Here is a 16,775-nt window from a genome sequence, read left to right on the forward strand (position 1 = left end):
GGATGCAGGCCAGCTGGAAAGGGGACAGAGACAAGAGGGGTGTGTCTGTGCATGTGGTGGCACCGACAGTGAAGCGCTCCACCACTAACTGGAAGGTTGGCTGTTCAAATCCTGCCCCCCACCCTCCCAGGTACTATAGCAGAGAGGCCCTGCCCCGGGGCTCCGGATGGGCTCCAGGACAACTGGCCGGTTGTGTTTAATGCGTCTGTGCTGGTGGGGCAGGGGAGGGGGCACAGAGAAAGCTGGGAAGAACCCAGGCTGGATCCGGGGAAAGCACGTGAAAAACTAATCCAGGATTGGGATCTGATCCTGTAGGCTGTGGTCACAAAAGGCAATAGCCCGCCAACCCCAGCGTGTACGGTGTTAGGGTTAGGGACGGTTGAGTGTTTGGGGGTGGAATCAAGCCCCTGGCTGTGGTTTGGGGTTTGGGCATACTTTCTTCTCTAGGTCGGGCATGTCCATCTGGGCCTGAAACTGAGCCTCATTATTAAGGGACCTGCAGCACTGTTTTTTCTTCATCGGGAAAAACTTCTCTGAACCGCATCTGTCTCAGAAAACCCGCACACGCACTGAGAGGGCGGGCTCAGCTAGCGGTTCCGCTCCCCTGCGTTACCTGCTTAGCCCGTGTATAGCCCGATCTTGGAGCCATTCATCCCACAACAAAATCCACTCCAGCCCCTTTAAGCAACGAGGGGTTCACTAAGCCTGTCGGAGCCCTCAGAGACCAGAAACCGTTCCCAAGCCTCTGCACCCCCCGTCCTGGAACACTGGCATCAGATCAGGGCACTTCCGCCGGTGGGGGGGGGGGGGGGGGGAGGCTGGCTTCAGAACCCCTGCTGCCTCTGCCAGCCCTTGGCCCCACCACCACCTCCGCTCCGATTCACTCACGGCTGATGGGCGGATGGTCTGTCACTGGCGGAAAAGAGACACCTCCAGGTGTCAACAGGGTGGAGCCACTGGTGGAGTTTTCTAGGCTGTGATCTCTCTCCGGGCCTTTCTTCTGCTGTGCTCCGGGGTGGGTTTGAACCTGGGACCTTCACAGTTCGTAGTGGAGTGTACAATGCGTGTACCCCCCAGAGACCTACAGCACCGAAGACAGCAGGCACATTTGCAGGCGGAGGTGGGGTGGTGGGCTTACACTGTGGGAAGCCATCTAACTGGAAAGCCGGGGATCAGAGGTTTGGGGCAGCCGCGCACCATCACTGCGCACCCCCCTAGCTCTGGAGAAGAGGGATCGCGTGGGTACTGCGCAGGCGCCTGGCAGAGACCTACCAAACCCACCCACCTGAAGTAGTTCTAGGCAGCAAATGTCACACCAGGACCGTGCACTGCTCATAGAAAAGGCACCTCTGTCCCCATGGGACAGCCCTGAGCCCAGTCCCCAGAGACGGCCCTGCAGCCAGGCCAGGCCTTTGCTTGGCTCTCGAGCGCCTTCCTTGGCCGGGGCTGCCGGCCGGCTGCCCAGACAACCAGCGCAGGCAGCTGTGTCACTATTTCTAGACTCTTTGTTCTCTCCCTGGAATTCGGGGGAGGCTCTGCCAGCTTGGAGCCTGGGCACGGTGCTTTCTCGGCAGCTGATAACGGCTCGGATTAAGAGATGCAAACCCGGGCAGATGTCCTAGCTCTGCCCGAAATCAAGATGCCAGGCGGATGTGTTCAAACCTCAGCACGCCCTTGGGCGAGTGAGCCACCCAGCCCTCCGAGGGACAGGCCGAGGCGTGCCTGGAGTATGGCAGCTATGGCCCATGGCCTGTGCCCTCGCCAACTGGGAGCGATCTTTCAGCAAGTTAAAACTAACCGCCATGGGCACTACTTTGCCATAGGGGCCACTCACTGCTGGGGGCCACTTAGGGCTGGAGAATTCAACCCCCAGCCCATGCTAAAGCAGAGGCCATCATCGCTGTCATTTGCCGTGGCTGCAGGGCAGCTGATGTCACACTAAGGGAGGAGGGAGGTGCCTTTCCAGATGGGGAAACCAAGCCCCAGGAAGGTGAGGAGACTCGTCCTGCACCGAGATGCTCCAGGTCTTTTGACTTCAAAGCCTCCGCTCTCAAAGGCACCTCCCCACCGGCGGGCAGGCTCTGAAGCCACCGCTGAAGATCACTCGGAAGCAGTGTGCTCCCATCTCCTAGGGCTGCAGTCACAGGATACCGAACCGGGTGGCCTGGGACAACAGAAATGTACTGCCTCCGGTTCCGGAGCCTGGGCGCCCTCTGTGAAGGGTCTAGGGAAAGAGTCTCTGTCTCCCCACTTTGGGGAGCCCCAGGCTCTCCTTGGTGTGTGTGCACCTGCTGCAGAGCTCTGCCCCCGTCTGGACACAGATGGTTCCCTGTCTCGCTGCCCCTCTTCTCACCAGCTTGGCTTAGGACCCACCCGCCTCCTGGGTGACTTCAAAGAAAGATCCCGATTCCCATCAAAGTCCTGTTCACTGCAGCATGTCTTTTGGGGAGACACAATTCAACCCGTAGCCCCACTGCTTAGTCTCCCTGAAGGATCCCTTTGACCATGACACACCTATCAGATGAGTGATCTCACAGCTGCACCCCAAACCACTCGCCCCAATTTCTAGGCCAACGTCAGGGAGAGTACCCCAGGGAGAACCGGGGGTGGGCTTCGGGAGTAATGCCAGGGCTTGACAGGCCTTTGCCAGCTTAGAACTTTGGGCAAGTCACTTCTCCTTGGTGGGCCTCCATTTTCCAAAGATTACTGATGAACTTATACTCTGGGTCAAAGGGCCATTAGTGACTCAGTGGGAGAATTCTCCCCATCCACACGAGAGACTCGGCTTGGATGGATCCCCTGCTCGGGCACCCCATGCCCAGCCTCCCCGCATCTGCCAGGGCGGGCTTGTGTGTGGCTGTCATGCTGAGCAGGCGTCAGCCGAGCCTCCAGACGAGGAAGAACAGCCTGGTGATCTGCTTCCTGAAGTCAGCCCGTGGAAACCCAGCTCTGACCGTGGAGGCCGAGCAGGACCAGGCTGCATGCTGTCCCTCTGTGCATGGGGTCCCCGTGGACCGAAGGCTGTCTCCGGGGCGGCCCCCGGGAACCAGACAGGCCAGATGAAGGAGCTTACCTTCCAGAAGAAAGGCGTGCCTGAAGTAAGCGGCACATGGTGAGCGGAAGTTCCTGGGGGCAGTTTGGGGAGAGGGTGGTAAACCAGCACCTCTCTGAGGAGGTGACCTTTGAGCTGAAGGGGCGGAGGAGCCTCTAGGGGGGTGTGGAAGAGTGGAAAGTAGGCCGGGTGGTCCCACGAGGGGACCAGTTTAAATGAAAACAGGCACAGCCAGGGCCAGATCAGATCAGGGCCTCAGAGGCCAGGGTAGGGGACCTGGGGGGTGGGGGCGCAGAAGGAGCATGGGGGTTTTCATAAGGGGAAGGATATGCTAATCTCACTGTTCAGAGTGGCTGGAGGGTTAAATCAACTGAGGGAAGTCAAACCCGACAAACACAGTGTGGGGGTCCGTCCTGTGTGCGTGGATGAGGGCTAGTTAACGCAGGCAGGATCAGGAAGCTCACCAGCACCCTAGGGCCCCACTGGGACGCACTGACTTCTCAAATTTTTTTAAGGTCTGGACACAATCAGGGGTGCCCTGGTGGTGCCCTGGGTAAAGTGTTGGGCCGCTAACTGGGATCCACTAGCCTGGGCAAGTTACACAGACTCACTTCCAGAACTTTCTACTGATGACCTGATGGGTAGATGGCCATCAGATACAAACTGCCGATAGCCTAACGTTTGAGTCTTTGTGTCTAGGTGCACGTGGATCAAGATTGCCCAGGGCATGTCCACCCTAGATGGGCGTGACTCAGGGTCGCTAACGGCCTTCTCTCTAGGGCTCCCTTTTGGCCTTAGGTTGGCTCTTGTTCAGGCCAAGAAGCAGTGGGCCTCTCCGAAGAGGGGGTGGGAGGCATGAGCGCTCTAAGGATGTGGGTGGACTGATTCCCTACATGGCAGCAGGAGGTGTGGGGGCTGGGGGGTCTCAGAAAGCCTGGTGCTGGCAGCTGGCGGGCGGGGCTGGCGGGCTGCCTGGTTCATCTGACGAGGACACAATTGGAAGTGAGGCTTCGTCCAGTCGCCTTAGAAATGGAAGCAGACTCTAGTGAATTCAGAAGTCAGACGTCGCAGATTTCCATCTTGGCTAGGACATCCGCAGAGGAAATCAGATACAGGAGTTTTCACCGGGGAATGGCTTTGTTTCACAAAACTTGGAAATGAATTTGGCAGTGAGCTTTCTGACAGGTTGGCAGGGGGCTGGTGTAGTAGAAAATCCAGCTGACACTTGAAACCTGAATTGTCCACCTGGAGGAGGGCTCTCTGCCGAACAAAGGAACTTTGAGCAGCGGAGCTTGTTGGATGTCTCCAAGGCCCCACCCCAGGCTGGAATGTTCTGATGCACCCGTCAGCTGTCATCATTGGTCCTATGACTGCTCCAATCCATCCGGTCCTTCCCACCCCTCGGCTTGAGCAAGTACATCCCAGAGAATGAACCCCAGACACCTGTCCAGATTAGGGATAGGCAACTGTCTAGATCAGGAGCCGAACTCCAACCTACTGCCGTCGAGTCCGTTCTAACACATCGTGACCCTGCAGGACAAGACAGAACTGCCCGTATGGGTTTGTGAGACTAACTCTTTATGAGAGTAGAAAACCTCATCTTTCTCCCGAGGAGCGGCTAGTGGGCTCAAACTGCTGACCTCGTGGTTGGCAGCCCAACACTTAGCCACAATGCACCAGGGCGCCTCTTTAGATCAGGAGCCAGAGAGTCAATATTCACGTTCCACAGCTCGGGCAGGTATGTTGCACTGATTGGGGTACAAAGCTCCATAGCCAAGGGCAGCTGCCTTGGTGCTTGAGAAGAAGGGGTGAGAAAGCCAGCCAGTAGAGACCCTGTCCACCCAGACACATGGGCGGCAGGAGAGGGCGGCAACTTGAAAGAGCTGGGCTTTTGGCTTGGGTGTTCTAACCAAGTTTATTTACAGAAGGAGATGATGGGCTGGATTTGGCCTCTGGGCAGCTGTGTGGAGACCTCTGGTCTCCATTCTTGGCCCTCTGGTCACTGGTCTGGGCTGTGCCGTGAGAATGTGCCGCTTTGTAAACTGGCTTGTCTCCAGTCGATGCTGGCTTCAGCATCTGGCTGCCCACTTCTTCTAAGCAGTCACCCCTTCATTGTCTACTTCCCAGTTCCCCAAACCGTACTGCCAGTGTTTCCTCTTCTGCTCTTTTCTCCCTTGGATCCTGGATTCTGGAAATAGAGAGGAATGCGTCTCTTCAGTCTCCCTCCCTTCGCCCCCTATCCAAAAACCCAACCCACTGCCACCTGGTCCATTCCAACTCACAGTGGCCTTACAAGGCAGAGCAGGTCTGCTCCGTAGGATTTCTGAGACGGTCCATCTTCACAGGAGCAGACGGCCTCATCTTGCTCCCTCAGAGCAGCTGGTGGGTGTGAACCACTGACCTGGAGAATAGCAGCCCAGTGCTTAACCAACTGCACTACAAGGACTCCTCTCCTTAACCCTTAATAGCTCCATTGTGTTATCTCTCTACAAGTATCCAGAGATGGCATTGACTTGGGGGAGGGGTGGGGGTGATGGCTGAGGCAGTGTGTCTTTCCCCAATAGTATTTTGTTTTTCAAAAGATAAATCTGTGGGCATTCACCACCGAAAAGGAAGGCTTTCTCCCAAAATCGGAGCATAAAATGTCAGACTACCTTACTGTACTGGGGGGACCTTACTGTATGTTCAGCCCTAAGTCCAACAACAGCCACTTCTCTGGGAGGGAGGGGTCAAGAGCCCTGTTTGAGCACTGTGACGCTGGAGTCTGGGCTATGGGGCTGACCCAGCTCACATGGCGAGCATGTGAGAGAGAGTCAGGATTTGAACCCAGGTCTCTCTGTGCTAAAGAGGTGGCCATGGTGCCTTGGCTTGTTGTTCTTGTTGCTTGCTCTGGTTCTTGTTCATTTTGTGATGAGCTATATACAGATAGTCCCCGTTACCAAAATCCAACTTCTGTACGATCCATAGTTACAAACAACCGGCCCCCCACCATGAAGCCTGTTATATTAAAAATTCAGGTACCTATAGTGGCTCATAATAACAAAAACACATGATTTTGTGACACTGGAAAGAGTGGCTGGTGGTTTCGAACTGCTGATCTTGCGGTTAGCAGTTCAACTCGTTACCCATGATGCCACCAGGGCACCTGCTCTGTGGCACACCCAAATTATTACTGTAATTGTCATTACGCTAAAGATATCATAGTGTATCTTGAAGTGCTTCTTGAATAAGGGCTTTCATGCATAGAAAGGTACCTTTGTTGCTCTTGTTGTTGTTGTTGGGTATTGAAGGAGTACTGTGTACCCAGACAGACCTTTGACTGGCATTAGATATGACCCTTACTGGGCTGTTCCAATGCACGTCCAAATTCAACATCAAGCCAGAGTTAGGAACAGAAATCCTCTGTAAGCTCGGGGACCGCCTGTATAGCAGAAAGCTTGCTGTTCTTATCAGCCATCGTTTTTAGTGCACCAAGGAGCTTCAGAAAGCTGTGGAGAGCAGTTCATGATCTTCCCATCCCACTCTTCCATCACACAATTCAGCGACTATCATGACACCCAGCGACGTCATGCCACCATCACCACTATCCATTTCCAAAAGATTCATGTCAGTGAAAACCAGGCACACCATCCAGGCCATGGGGCTTTGGCTCCCCTGTGGCTACAGCCCTGGGCTGGAGCAGAGTCACCATGGTAGGCTGGCTCCGGGCCGGGCGGTGGTTCTCTGAGTCAGAACTGACTAGACGGCCCCTAACAGTGAACCAAACCTGGCACCCCTTTGGCAGTAGCTCCCCTGGGCCCTGGAAACCACCGATAAACTCTGGTCTCTAGACACTTGTCTCTTTGGACTATCTCATGTGTCTGGATTATATAACATTTGTCCTTTGGTGTCTGACTTATTCTATCCATAATGATTTCGTGGCTCATACATATTTATGATAGCCAGGTTAATATTCCATGGTGTGTGGGGATTTGCCTTTGTTCTTTCTGGCAGGAGAGTGGCCCCTTGGGCAGGGATTGAAGGGCAGAGCTGGGGGCAGGAGGCCAGTGAGGGGGCTGCTCGGAGGGTGCCAGAGAGGTCGGAGGGCCTCGGAGGACGGGCCGTGGACAGGGAGACAGAAGAGGCTGCACAGGATTTGTAATCTGGCGGGGACACATGGGAGAGGCAGCTGTGAAGGATGACCCACGGTCCTCCCTGTGACAGGGGAGGAGCTCGAGGCCAGAGGAACAGATAGTGCCCACAGGACACCCTCCCCGACTCTTGGCTGAACTGTGGCCAGGCTGTGAGATCTGGCCAGGGTCTGAGTCGGGGCAGGCGTGGTCCCCTCTGCCGAGGGGCGCTGTGTCCTCACCCCCTCACCTCAGAGCTAGGAGAGGGGAGGTGCAGGAGAGACCTGGTTGGGGTCTGTCAGGGGAGCTAGCCCCTAACAAATCATCACAGGCCCGCAGGCGCAATTGTACAGCGATAATAAGTAAAGATGATAGCAAAGTTATAGTTCATAAGAGAAATAGAAGAGAGAATAAAATAAAGGAGTCAGACACATCTCATGGTAGCATGCTCACCTCAGCTCCTCTTGGTGGTACAGCGCAGGAGAGAAAGGGCAAGGGGGAGGGGAAGGAGGACAAGGGGAGAGGGCACAGGGGAGGGAGGACGGGGAAGAGAGAGGACTCTTTTTTGCTAACCAAGGCTTATATATCTTTGGGGGGCATGAAAGCCCCCTAATTACAGGTAAAGATTTATCACAGGAAGGGGTTGTACTATAGGTAATACAGTAATGAGAGGGGGACTATCTAGGGGTATAGACACAATAGGAAGGGGAAGGATTGGGGGCACACATGTGACAAGACAGGCGGATCCTAGATTCAGGATGGCAGCCTAACTTTGGATGTCACTGAGCAGGTTTGACCTGTTCTCTGGCTCTCCATGGAAACAGTTATCAATAGGGTGTGAACCCCACCTACAGTGGACCAGACAGCAGTCTGATGGCTGAATGTCTTCAGGGAGAATATCTATAAGCATCTAACCGCCCACCACATGCTGGCAAGCAATCTCTAATGTTTGGCATATTTTTGGGGGAGACAAAGCTGGGGACAAGTCTTTTTATATCCCACAGGGGTCCCTTGAGCACTCGGTGCCCCCACAGAAGATAAGCACTGGCTTCTCTGCCAGCAGCCTCTCTTTGCTCTGGACTATTTAGGTGCAGGGAGAACCCTGACTCCCAGAAGCGGGACTTGGTGGGTTCTGAGGACCCAGGAAGCCTTTGGAGGGGGAGCAGCTAGGCCAGCAGGGGCCGCTGTCCTCAGGGCCACCGCCAGCAGAGAGCAGCAAACTCGGCCGGGCCAACCGAGGGTGCGCAGACGTGGCCCCTTGTGCTCCGTCACGCCAGTGGCTGAGCCTCTGCAGAGGGGAGCCCGAGTACAGACCCTCCAAGGACCGGACCATTGTGTGGATGCAAGGAACAAACACGTGTGCGGTGCTTCTCACTAACAAAGGGATGTGTCTGCGCCCGTCCCGTCAGCAGGCTGTTGCTGACAGAACTGTCTCCAGTGCACGGAACTGCCACCCTTTAGAGTCGGAGTGGAGGGCACACCAGTGGCACAGTGGCTGCAGCCACACCGTGGCGAGGACGGTGGAGAGCATCACTATGAGATGGGACCAACCCCACAGCCCCAACAACCACAGCAACTGCAGTCAGGGCTGACTGAGGAAGGAGCTGGTGGCGGTGTGGTTACGAGTTGGGCTGCGATCCCCAAGGTCGGCAGTTCAAAACCACCAGCAGCTCCGAGGGAGAAAGACGGGGCCTTCTCCTCCCGTGGACAGTCGCAGTCTAGGAAGTCCCCGGGGGACAGTTCTACCTGGCCCTAAAGGGTCTCTAGGAGCCGGCCCCGGCTCAATGGCAGTAAGCTCAACTTTGGTTTTCCGACTGTTGAAGAGACGAGTAGGAGGAAAAGACATTGAGGGTACGTGGAAGAAGAAACAGGCAAAACCTTCAGAGAGAGAGAGAGAGAGAAGGGGACGGGGCAGGGGCCGTGTGGGTAGCTGGGCCGCTGTCCACGCGTTCACAGCCTCTTCTGCGGGTTTCAGCGACTGTGAGCTGAGGGTCCTTCCCAAGGTCCCAAAGAGCCGGAGCCAGGAAGAATTCACAAGCGCTTTCTTTCCTTCTATAAAACAGTCCCCCCACCCCCACCTTTAAATAAACTTTGGATCCACTTCCAAGTCTGTTTGGAAATCGCAGCGACGGCTTTCATGAAGGGTAAATTATAAGCGCTTTGTTCGGAGCTGTGCTTCGGGGCCCTTCAGAAATACACGCATTCCCCGGAGCAAGTGCTAAAATGCGGAGGAGACAAGAAACATATGGCGGGAAGGGCGCTGTCAGGCCGGGCTTACGGCGAGCATGTGTGCCTTCCTGCCGATGGAACATTCGGCAAGTGTTCCAGAGAGAGGCCGTCCCTGAAACGGAGGTCAACGAGACCATTCCTCTTCTCATAAATCCTGCGGGGGAGGGGGGGGGGGAAAGCGGCCTGTCTCCCACACACATGCAGCGAATTACCCGGGGCCCAGGCCTCCCCCTGGGGAGTGGTTAAGAGTAGTTTACTAGGGCTACAGCCGCCACCACGGCCTCCAACCGCCCAGCGAGGAGGACCAGGCCGGTGTCATCCGTTCATCCACTGGCGTTTTCCCAGTTGAGGGAGCGGCACAGACACAGGTGCGAAGCCATAAGAAGAAGAAATGATGACATCTCCGCCCGACGCCCAGCAAGGAGCAGACCCAGAGAGGAGACGCCGGGGGCACGCTGGAATCCAGATCCTCTGCGACTACGTCGGTGACCACCCACCTTCCTCCAGCTTGGCTGGGTTTGGCCTGGGCCTGGGCCAGGCACTGGGAGGACCCGGGTAACCCTGCTCTGTGGGGCTCCTGGGCTCCCAGGAAGGTGGATGGCAGCTCCACCCACAGCACCAAGTCCCATCATCAGGCATGGCCCCTGGCTCACGAGTGGGAAATCTTCAGGGGAGGGTCCGTGTCTTGGCTGGGTCTTAAAGGCTACGTAGGAGTTTTCCTGGCAAGAAATGGGACAAAGAACAATTGGAGACATGAGCAAAAGGACGCAGGAGGTGTATGTGTTCTGACTAAACAGGGGCCAGAGGGACATGGAGGACAAGAAGGTGGTGGGCAGAGTGGGTCCGAAAGGGAAGTCTGGGGCAGCGTGAAGGCCGTTGGCCAAAGAGCTCAGCCAGAACATGGAGTCGTCTAGGGAGGGCTCTAAAGGGGAGTGACAAGATCGGGTGTGTGGTTCGAAGGCCCATGCTGACGGGCAGGATGGGGGTGAGCCGAAAAGGATAAAGGAGGACCCAGGGACGTAGGGAAGAGGCACTGACCACTGACCCACGGAGAGATGCTGGTACTAGGCCTGGTGGGGAAGAAAGGTACAAACTCAGGGTCCGGGTGACTCTGGGGCCCACGCCCCGTGATGTATAATAGTAGCTTTGTGTCGTTTGTACTTGGAGGGGTAAAGTCAGGAATTGTGGGCAGGGAATTGACATCCACATTTCCAACTTGCCCTTCTAGGTCGCTGGCACCGCTGCTCACAGAGTGGTGATTCGGGTAGAGAGACGGTGGGGGTGGGGGCATGCAGGGGAGCAGGTTGCTGTCTTAGTCCTGGCTGTGGTGGTGGAGTGGTGGTCCCCGTGATGGGAGTGCTGGTGGTGGGATGGTGGTGTCGTGGTGACCATGGTGGTAGATCTATGGCTGCTGTTCGGTGCTGTCTGTCCAGTCGGTTTGGACACATAGCAACCCTCAGTAGAGCGGGACCCCCTCACAGTTGCTGTTTGTCTGAGCCCATTGTGGTCGCGGTGTCGAGCCGTCTCAGTGAGGGCCTTCCTCTTAGTGTCCCAGGGTGAGTACCTGTGATGTATGGAGCCCTGGTGGTGTGGTGGATTTCCCATTGGACTGCTAACCACAAGCTCGGCAGTTCAAAGCATCCAGCCTCTCCGAGGGAGAGATGAGGCTTTCTACTCCCAGAGAGAGTTGCCGCCTGAGAAACCCACAAGAGAAGTTCTACCCTGTCCTGTAGAGCCGCTAGGAGCCGGAATCTACTCAGTGGCCTCAACTGTGAGTTTATGAGCCCAGAACTGGTGTTGAACCTGGAACTCGGTTGTAGCCTCCCATCCTCTGTGCCCACCAAAGGCCGCATGGCACAGTGAAGAGCTAGATAAAGCCTGAAATATTAGGCAAGAAAGTAATATTTAGAGATGGGGAGGAAAGAGTCCCTTAAAGTATTTGTTTCCACCTGGGGCCTCTAAACCAGCAGAATCGGCATCCCCTGGGAACTTCTCAGAAAGGCACATTGAACTTCTCATCTGGGGTCACCCCTGGCCTGCTGACTCTGAGCCTCTGCGGGTGGAGCCCGTCCGCCAGGGATCGCCCACTCACATTTGAAACCCACCTGCCTGAAAGAAACAGCAAGTGCCTTGGAATTGGGCACAGCTGGGTCTGAGTGCCCACTCTGCCCCTCTCCAGCTGTGTGGCTGCAGACATCCTCTGGTCCCCGCCCAACGCCTGGTTCATTTCACCCGCAAAGTATGGGTGGCACTACCTCCCCAGGCAGATTGCCAAGAAAGAAAGTTAGCATCTGGAACACACCCCGCACAGGACATGGCATGGGGTCCTCATGGGGAGGTGGGGGGTGCCAACCCAAAGGCTGGAGATTAGCCCCCCTCCCACCTCCCTCCCAGCAGCACTGTAGGAACCTTCTTCCCCAAACTCGGCCACTGAAAACCTGCCAGACATGGAGGCTCCTCGAGCCACATGCGCCCTGGTTACCATGGTCAAAGGTGGTCCACAGTGGGAGCAGCCTTCCACACTGGTTCCAGAGAGAGCGGGTTTCAGGAACGACTGCTGTATGGACGCCTTCTGCCCAGCTCCGGCCTGCGCTTCTGCAGCCACAGCCACAGCCAGGGCTGCACAGCAGCAAGGAAGGGCAAGAGGGGCTATTTGTGCCTGGGGACTCCCGGCAGCTCTGAGGTGGGAGATGGCCCCAGCAGCACCCACAGCAGCTGGAATAGGAGCCCTGGGACCTGGGAGGCAGAGCCGGATCACCCCCAGTGGGCTCCTTGTGGAAAGTGAAGTTACAGCCAGGAGACTAGGGCATTCCCTGAGCATTCCCTGGTCAGTCCCTGCCCTCCCAGACCTCGGGGCATAGAGGGCCCACCTGCACCTAGGGCAGCGGGGGAGCTATTTGTAGCATTATTTGCAGGCCATACCGATCCATCATTGAATCATCTCATTCCTTCGGTGATGACTAGAACTGCTCCGGGTGGGTGAAGCATGTGGCGTTAGCTGGTATTGAGGACACAGTGGTTATGCACCGTTGAACTGCTAACCACAAGGTCAGCAGTTTGAAACCACCCGTCACACCACAGGAGAAAGGCTGGCTTTCTACTCCCGTAGAGTTACAGTCTCAGGAACACAGGGGCAGTTCTACTCTATCCTTCAGGGTTGCTATGGGTCAGAATTGACAGTGGCGGTGGATTTGGATGCAGCCCGTGGGCCAGATGTTCACCATCCCTCATCTAGGGGATCCTGATACCCACACACAGCTGCCTGGTCTCACACACACCTTCCGGCTGCCCAGGTCCAGGCATTATCCCCACCCTCCACCCGCTCCAGCCAGGAGCTGGGACGCCATGGCCATGTGGAGGAGGGGCCCGGGGACGCTGTGAGTGTGCCTGTGGGTGACAGGAACCGTGTGGGTGGTGGCCCAGCCTCTGGGGCTCTCATCCTGCTTTCCCCACCTTCCCCGGCCACTGTGACAGCACTCGGGACCCATGCCTCTGTCAGCGGATGTCGCCAGGGAGAAGGGACAGGGCCCGCGTCTGGTTCCTTGTGGGTCTCTCGATCACAAAGGGCCTGCAGGGAACAGCAGATGCTTCTGCAGAGGCTGCATGAGTGACAAGCCCTGGGTGGGGGGATTCGTTTCCCAAGGCCGCTGTTCAGACAGACCGTGCAGTTGCGTTGAAAGGACAGAAGCCGGTTGCACACGGGCTCGCTGTGAGTGGGGGCTGACTGGACAGCACCTAACAGCAGTCTCAGCACGGATCCCTTCTGAGGATCCTGAGAGAGGGACCCTTCCGGGCCTCTCTTGTAGCATCTGAGGGCGGTCCTGGCTATCAGTGCCCCTTCAGCAGCACCTGCCTGCTGAGTGCCCCGCCGCGCCTCCAGGTGTATCCTCTCTCAGAAGACACCATGCAGAAGGGATGAGGGCTAGGACCCACCAGACTCAGGTGTGATTTAATTGGTACATCACTGGGGCCTTCAAAGAGTTTGTAGGGGAACATCCCATGATCGTTTTGTTCCATTTTCCCCCCAACTTTGACGCCCCCCCCCCCTTGGGTATGCAAATAAAGACCCAATTTCCCCAAGCAAGGTCCCTTTCACAGGCACAGGGGCCAGGAGCGCAGCCTCTCTCTTTGGAGGCCATGACTCACCCCAGGTATTTCTTTCCCATTTGGGCGGTCCTCAAAATTCCAGGGCTTCCTCAAATGTGTCGACCCAGAACTACCCTCTGACCCAGTGACCGCCATTCTAGGTGTGACCCCAAAAGAACTGAAAGCCAGGACTCAAAACAGGTGCTTGTCCATCATGGTCATCCCAGCGCTGTTCACAGTAGCCAACGGGGAACCAGCCCACAAGTCCACCACAGGATGGCTGGGTAAATCACATGCAGTCTATGAACACCATGCCGGGGCTAGTCCACCATAAAGAGAAAGGGCGTTCGATCCCGTAGAGATCCATCTTGAGAACCTTGTGCTGAATACATTCCAGCCAGACACAGAAGGACAAATAGCGTATGATCCCATGGACATGAAATGCCTACAGACCAAAGCCGACCAGCGGCCACCGAGGGCCGGAGGGAGTGGTGATGGGGGATTTTGGAAAAGGGTAGGGGCTGCTGGTTGTGCAGCATGGTGAACCTCGTCTGTGTCAGCACCCTGTGCCGGTACAACACGCGGCGTTCTTACACGTTTCGGCAGACACGTTTTTGTCATAATGCAATGTTGTTGTTGTTTTACTTCCCATTTTGAGGCCAAAGAGCTCAGGGACAGAGAATTTAGCTGGCAAGTGTGGTGGGAACAGCTCCTCTGGCAGCCCTGGGACCCGGGGTCACATCTCCGCTCCGCAGGGAGGAAGCTCCGTGCAGAGACAGGAAACGGCTCACCACTGCCGTCACTTTGCTGCGCTTCACTGAGAACGGAGCTTTTAAAAACAAGCTGAGAGGCGATACCGCCTCACCCCAGCACTGATAGCAAAGTTAAAAAAAAAAACAAGAAAACTGCCGGAGAAGGTGCGGACAGATTGGTACCCTCAGGCACCGCTGGCGGCACTGTAAAGCTGTACAACCACTGTGGAAATGCGTCTGGCATTTCCTCAAAAAATTATAGAAATACCACAATGGTCTAGCACTCCCTCTGCACGGTCTACACCCTCAAGAAAGAAGACCCAGAATGCAAAGAGAGGCGTGCACACCCATGTCCATCACAGCACCGTCCAAGGTGGACCAGCCTCTCCCTCCACGCCCCCGCCCGTCGGTGAAAGGAAGGCCATGTGGACTGTGGCACACACTTGGCCTTGTCAGGCGATGTCATCGATATGGCGGAACCGTGAGACTCCCGGGGCCTGCATGAACCTGCCCGGGTCCACCACAAAGGGGCAGAGACTGTAAGACCACTGTGGTGAAAAACACATCAAGAAAAGGTTTTCACACTGGAAGAAACAGGCTTTGAGTGTTGCCAGGAACGGGAGGGGAGGCAGAGCAGGGGAAGGCCGGGCCGGAGGGGAGATGGCTGTTGGCTCGGCGGAAGGGGAAGGCCATGTGGAACAAGAGGAGAATGGGAAAGGCGGTGGGAACAGGGCAAGCCACTGGGTGGTTTGCGGAGTTGTGGAGTAGGACGCTGATGATCCGCTCTGTAGCCCTGCACCAGCTTCACCGCAAAACGTGAACAAGTACCCACGTGAGCAACCCTGCGTGGGCAGGTTCATTGCTGCCATATTTCCACAACAGCGCGTGCTCACAACGTGGGCCGCGTTGTGACCACAATATTGCCAGCTTGTTTGCACACTTGAGCTATGGTAGTACAGCATGAACATGACCGTTGGAAGCAAGCACTCGGGGTCTCGGGGTGTGCCTGTCCACAATGTAGACCTGCCCCCTTTAGCAGTCAGGCTGGCCTGTTCACAAAGGGACACGTGGAAGTGATTTTGAGAACACCACCTCTGGGCTAGCGGGAGCCCCTCATCCCAGAAACGGGAGTGGGAAGAAAGCAGGACCAGTGTCTCCTGGGGGGCCAGGGATGGAGGGGGCCTCCAGGCCAGGGTGAGACTTAACATGCTGCCCCACACCACTGGGGCACACGGGGAGTAAGCCTTTTCTGCCCCCCAGGCAAGAACAAAGAACTGGACTGGCTCGCCCGCATCAGGCACGCCGCTGACCACTTGAGTATGAGGTCAGGGCCCAGGGCTGAAGGGTAGTGGGCTAGAGAGCTGAACAAGGGGGAAGGGAAGTGGTGGCAGACTAAGTGCCCCACTGAGAAGGTCCCGGCCACTCAGGCTCCGCTCTGAAGTCCGCTTTCTCAGCCCCGCCCTGTGGGGAAGAGAGGCAAGCCTGGGGTGCTCAGAGTCCCCGGGAGGGCGTCTCCAGTGCTGGGATTTGGAACTGAGTGGGCTCCTCTGCTCCCAGGCAGGGACACTGGGAACAGGCAGCAGCCCCGGCCGCCACAGGGGATTCGCCAAACACCAAGTGCTGTCAGGAACCGGCAGCCTGGCTCCCAGTACAGTGGCCCCTGCCCACGCTGAGCCCCCAGTCTGACAAAGGACACAGCAGGCCCTGCCTCCTGGGCCGGCTGGGAGAACATGGGACACACAGTGTGGGGACCGTGGCTGCACTCTCTGGTGTCTCATGGGGACCTACATCTTCCTTCTGCCCAGTTCAGAGGACTCGTTAGCAGCAGCGAGGCTGACATGGGTCCTGAGTCACCCAGGGCTGGCCACTGACAGTCCTCATGGCCACTGGAGCCCAGGATACCATTCAAGCATGAGCCGGGGTCAGATTACCCAGTAAGCCAGGCAAGTTTGGGCTGACTCGTCCTTTACTTTCTAATCTGTCATGAACAACCTCATTTTTTTCCACCGCTCCAAAGATGCTGCTTCTGGATCTGGCTGGTGTTAGAGTAAACCAGCCTCTCATATCCGTGGGGGTCCATAGGAGCAATTATATGGATCTCTAAAATATATAGAGATCATAGTAAAGTCATGGAAGATAGGAGAAAGAGTGAAATAAAGGAGTCAGACACATCTTTTAAATCATTTTATTGGGGGCTCATACAACTTATCACAAACCGTACATGTCAATTGTGTAAAGCACTTTTGTACATTTGTTGCCCTCATCATTCTCAGAACATTTGCTCTCCACGTAAGGCCCTGGCATCAGCTCCTCATTTTCCCCCTCCCCATTCCCTCCTCCCTCATGAACCCGTGATAATTTATAAATTATTATTTTGTCATATCTTACACTGTCCAACATCTCCACTCTCAGCGCTGGTCTTGAAGGAATCATCTGTCCTGGATTCCCTATGTTTCCAGTTCCTATCTGTACCAGTGTACATCCTCTGGTCTAGCCAGATTTGTAAGGTAGAATTGGGATCATGATAGTGGGTGGGGAGGAAGCATT

The 16,775-nt window shown here is 56.1% G+C and overlaps 1 protein-coding gene across 1 annotated transcript in view; it reads left to right on the plus strand.

The window, feature by feature from the left end:
- Nucleotides 1–16,775, plus strand: part of COL23A1 (collagen type XXIII alpha 1 chain) — a 380,073-nt gene that overhangs the window by 277,127 nt on the left and 86,171 nt on the right. The window lies entirely within an intron of this gene.

Source organism: Echinops telfairi, unplaced genomic scaffold (genome assembly GCF_000313985.2).
Source record: "Echinops telfairi isolate 266 unplaced genomic scaffold, ASM31398v2 ScPeMD7_7469;HRSCAF=8507_0, whole genome shotgun sequence".
NCBI lineage: Eukaryota > Metazoa > Chordata > Mammalia > Afrosoricida > Tenrecidae > Echinops > Echinops telfairi.